Source organism: Sapajus apella, unplaced genomic scaffold (genome assembly GCF_009761245.1).
Source record: "Sapajus apella isolate SASKATOON/1434 unplaced genomic scaffold, GSC_monkey_1.0 scaffold41, whole genome shotgun sequence".
Classification (NCBI taxonomy): Eukaryota; Metazoa; Chordata; class Mammalia; order Primates; family Cebidae; genus Sapajus; species Sapajus apella.
In genome coordinates this window covers 12345132-12351213 of record NW_022436981.1, presented here as the reverse complement: position 1 = coordinate 12351213, position 6082 = coordinate 12345132, and the positions used below count along the sequence as shown (strand labels likewise).

At 39.0% G+C, this 6082-nt stretch overlaps 1 non-coding gene across 1 annotated transcript; it reads right to left on the bottom strand.

Annotated features, from left to right (window-relative positions):
- Positions 1–5396: 5396 nt before the first annotated feature.
- Positions 5397–5499, bottom strand: LOC116565927. Its single transcript, XR_004275666.1, has one exon. It is a non-coding gene; the product is annotated as a U6 spliceosomal RNA (small nuclear RNA).
- Positions 5500–6082: the final 583 nt, after the last annotated feature.

The following is a 6082-nucleotide window of genomic DNA, read 5'->3' as shown; positions in this document are numbered from 1 at the left end:
ACTTTCCCTTCTGGATACCAGATTTTGTCCTCCTAACCAACCACTTCATAAACTTAGAAAAGGAAACCTAGCTGAATCCATGAACTCCAAATCCTTCCCCCTTTCTTCCTTGAACTCTTTAAAGAAGACCTGAGAAACAGCCCCTATGCTAGCATTCCCCAACTCCTCTCAACTCTTCTCTTTCTGCACAGCAGAAATAAAAGGCCGTGCCATTGGAACTCTTACACAGGAGCCAGGCCCACTGCCTACAGCCTTTTTATCCAAACAGCTTAACTCGCAGTCCAGGGCTGGGTCTCATGCCTACGCATGGCAGTAGCTGCTGCCCTGATAACAGCTCAGCCCTTGCTGGTTTCCTTGGCATTTGGGTCCAAAGCCCCAACCCCCTCAGAACACTTTCTCACCCTTTCAGTCTATACTTCCAGTTCTGTGTAAGCCAAGGATTATTTTTTTTCCTCTGTGGTTCTTCTGCTTACATCTGCCTTCCTACTAACTGGACAGGCACTTGTACCCTAGTTTTCCGTACCCCCAAAGTTCAGTTTGCCAACAAAGACGAAAGCCTCCCTGTTCCCCTTGTTGTCCCGACATGACACAAGTGGGTCATTCCACTGATCCCCTTACTTGTAGGGTTAGGATTGACTACTGCACTCGGCACAGGCATAGCCGGCCTTACCACGTCAGCGGTCACCTTCCATAGCCTCTCCAGTGATTTCTCTGCTAGCACTGCGGAATTCACTCAGTCACTATCCCTTCTTCAAGCCGAAGTGAATTCCCTAGCTGCAGCTGTCCTCCCAAACTGCAGAGGTCTTGATTTACTGACTGCTGAAAAAGGAGGCCTTTGCCTGTTCCTAAATGAAGAATGTTGTTTTTATGTAAACCAGTCCAGGCTCATATATGATGCCATCAATAGATTAGAAGTCAGAGCCCAAAACCTTGCTAATCAGGCAAATGGTTATTCCGGAGCTGGCTGGACTGGCTGGACACTCTCTACTGGCAGTCATGGTTTCTTCCGATCCTCAGTCCTCTGATACCTATCTCTCTCCTTCTCTTATTTGGACCCTGTGTTTTCCAATTAATCTCTCAATTCCTACAAAATCATATACAAGCGATAACCAATCAGTCAATATGACAAATGCTCCTTCTAACAACCCCACAATATCACCCCTTGCTCCGAGATCTCCCAGCAGTCTTTAGGTTTCTGCACTGCCCCCAATCCTGCTCGAAGAAGCCCTGAGAAACATCCCCCCATCACCCCTCTGTGTCGGCCTTCCTAATATTCTGCTGCCCTCCACTCTTTATTTCTTTTTCCTTTATATTACTAATATAAAAATACAGGAATGTAAGATCTTTTAGGCTGACTAATGACGCCATGGCCTGCACAAAAGCCGCTGGGGGGGTCTTCCAGAATTAGAAAACCTCAAATAACTGGAAAGCCATGAAAAACGGAAGAACAGTCAACCCCTGTGGTGCCTAACTAACTTGAGATATTCTTCTGTTGTTTCTTATTCTTGCCTCAGTTGTCAAGGCCATTGCACTTGGCAACTGACATTGGTCAACCTCATGACTATAGGCCATGTGACCCCCTCCCAGCTTGCAAAAAACCACCCTACACTGTAACATCTGTAACTTTCCACTGCCTAGCCCTAACCTATAAAACCAAAGCCTGCCCCACCGCACTCTGCTGACTCTCCCAACTCAGCTCGCCCGCGCCTGGGTGAATAAACAGCCGTGTTGCTCACACAAAGTCTGTTTGGCGGGGGTCTCTTCATTTAGAGTGCACGTTTTAACAGCTACATGCTATATAATTCCAACTATATGACATTGTGGAATGGCAAAACTATGGCGGCAGTAAAAAGATCAATGGTTTCTATCAAAAGATCAATGGTAAAGGTTCAGGCAGAGGGAAAGGAGAGATTAACAAGTGAAATACAGAGGATTTTTAGGGCAGTGAAACTATTCTGTATAATACTGTAATAGTGACTATGTGTTATACATTTGCCAAAACCCATGAGTGTGCAACACAGAGTGAACTCTAATATAAACTATGGATTTTGATTAATAACTACTATCAGTACTGGCCCATCAATTGTACCAAATGTACTACACTCATACTAAATGTTAATAATACAGGAAACTATGTGTGAGGGGAGAATTCATTTTTAATTTTATTGGATATTGGTTGACTTCTTTTTCCTCAATGCATAATGCATAATTTGGTTCAATGTTATCTTCATTTATTAAGTGCAAAACAACCACTAAATTCTGAAAGAATTAGTATATTCTGTTTGATCACTAGTACATGGTAAAAATATCTGTAAATATCAAATCATACTAGTCGTTTGTCCAACAGACTGAAAATCAGTTTCCATTTTCGGAGATCTTTTTTGTATAGTCCTGAGCAGTCAGTTGCCCATTAGGTAGTAAAATGGGGAATCTGTCAATGGGGAAATTGTGTGCAAATTTTATATGAAAGCATTTTTTTCTGGAGAGACAATTTATAATTCTCATTCAGTAATTAAGAGGTCTACATATTACATAAAAATATTATAAACATGTTATTCTTCTGGGATAGATACAACTTTAGTAATACCTTCTAAGCATTTAGAAAATTTATTCAACAAATATGTGTTGACTATCTATTATATCTTACAAATCCTAATAAAAAAGATTAAAAATATGTATTTATTTCACCCAAGGGTGTTACAGTTCAGTCAGGATATTATCACGTAAATAGATGAATACAGTGAAAGAAAATTGTTAAATTTGAAGTTTGTAATTCTGACAAATGAAATTATATTTAAGCATAGACTTTAACCTTAACTTTACTCTTTAAAGATTTGCATCATCCCATTAGCAGACAGAGGAAAGGCATGTGCTAGATGAATGAGGCAGGAGGAGACTTCCAGGCAGGAATTAGTATGCATAGACATAGAAAGGACTCAAGAGGCTTGGTGGGTTGAACTACAAGAAATCATTATTTAAGCTCCCAGTATAAGGCATAAAATAGAAGAAGGCATAGCTGGACTTGTAGGAAGACCACAGATGCTAGAGAGCTCTCATCCAGAAAGTAAAAAAAGATCTTAAGTTTAGCCTATATGAGAACTTCTCAAAGGCTATGCAAAATTACAAGTATGTTAACATAGTAATCTCTTCAGTCTGCAATGGGTGGGAATTGAGGTTTCTAGAAGAGATTGGTTGATTGCCTTAGGCTGTAATTCTCCATATACTTTCATGTGGCACATAAATATCATTTTCTAAATGTTTTATGATGTATTAAAGGGTAGAGAACTGCTGTGTATAACAGAGATCCAATGAAAATAGTGCTGAGCTACTAATGACAAGACTATTATTCTACCTTTATGTCTCTCTCTCAATGGAAATATATTTTAATGTATCATTCACTAATGAGTATATTATTATACATTACTTATTTTCTTTAAATATATATATGGAAAATATAGTAGATATTTTGGAGGAATACAGTATTATTGTTATTAACTGTACTCACCATATTCTATGATAGATCTCCTTAATTTACTTCTTCTAAAAGGAAGTCATACCCTTTGACCAGCATCTTTTCCCTTCCCCAACTCAGCCCTGTAACCACCATTCTACTCTCTGCTCTTAAGAGATCAACATTTTTAGTTTCCACATATAAGTGAGACCATACACTGTGTGTGATTCTGTTTCTGGCTTATTTCAGTTAACAGAATGTCCTCCAGGTTCATTCCTGTTGTAGCAAATGACAGGATTTCCTTCCCTTTTTTAAGGCTGAGTAGTATTCCATTGTAAAATTTGTAAATTTTAACTTTTAAATTTTGATATAATTTTAGATTCACATATAGTTGTAAGAAATGATAAAGAGAGATCTTATGTACATTTTACAATGTTTTCCCTCAATGGTAACTGTGGGGAACGCTCCCATATGAAGCCCCCCCAGTGTTGGGCCTCACTGTGCGTGAGCTTGATCCCAGACACAGTTTCCTGCTATGGGGAAGTAGGAACGGAGAGAATAAGAATAACATCAGCCTCTATTTCTGACTACAGTGACCCTGGGTAATGGATGTGTGTGCTCTTTCGGTTCCTGTTGAGGAGTGGGTTTTATGACTCTGTTTACCAAGTTAAGTATAGCCTTTTGAGGACCAGATGACATTCCTATACTCAGATAAAGATTTATGGCTTAGCCTGTGACACTTCTAGATTGTTATCCTTGTGACCACATGTTCTGTTAACAATGATAAAGTACATCACCTGCTTACCTTGTATGACCTGTGATTATGTACCCCCTCTGCTGACATTTGTTTTTTGCAACTTTCTGTTCCCCTTATCATATAGCTTACATAATGTGCACTGACGTCAATCCTTATAATCTAAAGGTATATATTGGAACCCTGGACACAAATAAACTTGCTGCATAGGTATTGCCTATTAGTCCTCCAGACCCCATCTTTCTGCCTCTCTTTATTTCTGCGCACCCCCTCTTCCAGGCTGGGACCCTCTCGCTGGCTGAGACTCCCCAGCGGGCTCCCCGTCACCCACAGGTAACATACTGTAGAAACTGCAGCATAATATCACAATTAGGGGATGGACACTGGTAGCAGTGTTATTCAAATTTCCCCAGTTTTATATGCACTCATATGTGTATGTCCATGTGATTAATTTTATGTAACTTTACTATACTTATGCAGGTTTGTGTATACACTGCTACAGTCAAGATACTGAACAACATCACAAAGATCCCTTGTGTTGTCCTTTTATAATCACATTCATCTTGTTCCTACACCTCTGTCCCATCACCATCCCCTGTCCATACCTCTGAGAATTACTAACCTTTCCTCCATTTCTAAAATATTATTTCAAAATGTTGTAGAAATAGAATTATGGCCAGGTGCAGTGTCTCACATCTGTAATCCTAGCACTTTGGGAGGCTGAGGTGGACGGATCACCTGAGGTCAAGAGTTCGAGACCAGCCTCGTCAACATGGGGAAACCCTGTCTCTACTAAAAACACAGAAATTAGTCAGGCATGGTGGGCTCCTGTAATACCAGCTACTTGGGAGGCTGAGGTAGGAGAATCGCTTGAACCTGAGAGGCTGAGGTTACAGTGAGCCGAGATTGTGCCACTGCACTCCAATGTGGGTGACAGAGTGAGACTCTGTCTCAAAAAAAAAAAAAAAGAAAAGAAAAAAATAGAATTAAATTCTATGTAGTCACACATCATTACCAGTATTTTAATTATATCTACTCTGATAAGTACTTAGTGATACCTCATTGTGGTTTTTGATTATTAGAGGAAGAGGAATTGGAAATAGTTTAAAGCTAAAATGTCTCTCAGTTGGGAAAGTCACCTTGCTTATTGGAGCCTCAGTTTTCCTATCTGTAAACATTAGAAAAGGAATGGAAAATATGGGATGCTTTACGACTTTGTGTTTCATCCTTGTGCAGGGGCCTTACTAATCTCTTTTACACAGTATTTTAGCATATGTGATACTGAAGCAAGCACTCACTGTGGTTTAAATTTGCATTTCCCTAATGGCTGATGACATTGAATATCTTTTCATGTGCATATATGCCATCTGTACATACTCTCAGGTGAAGTGTCTGTTCATGTTTTGCCCCCATTAATTAAATTGTTTTCCATTGTTGAGTTTTGAGAGTTCATTCTGTCTTGTAAATAGCAGCCCTTTTACACACATGTGGTTTGTAAGTACTTTCTTCCACTGTGTAGCTTGTCTTTTCATCCTCTTTATAAAAGCTCTCATAAAGCAAAAAATTTAAATTTTGATGGGGTCCATGTTATCAATTTTGCCATTTATGGATCATCTCTTAATGTCAAGTCTAACAACTCTTCACTAGCTTTACACTCCAAAGAGTGACTTCTATATCTTTTCTAAAAGTTTTGTACTTTTACATTAACACCTATGATTGATTTTTAATAAATTTTTGTATAAACTTTGAGATTTAGGTCAAGGCTTATTTTTTTGCCTATGGATGTTCAGTTGCTTCAATACTGTTTGTTGAAAAGAGTCTGTTTTCTCTTGAATTGCTTTTGTACCTTTATCAAAAATTAGTTATGTATATTTCTG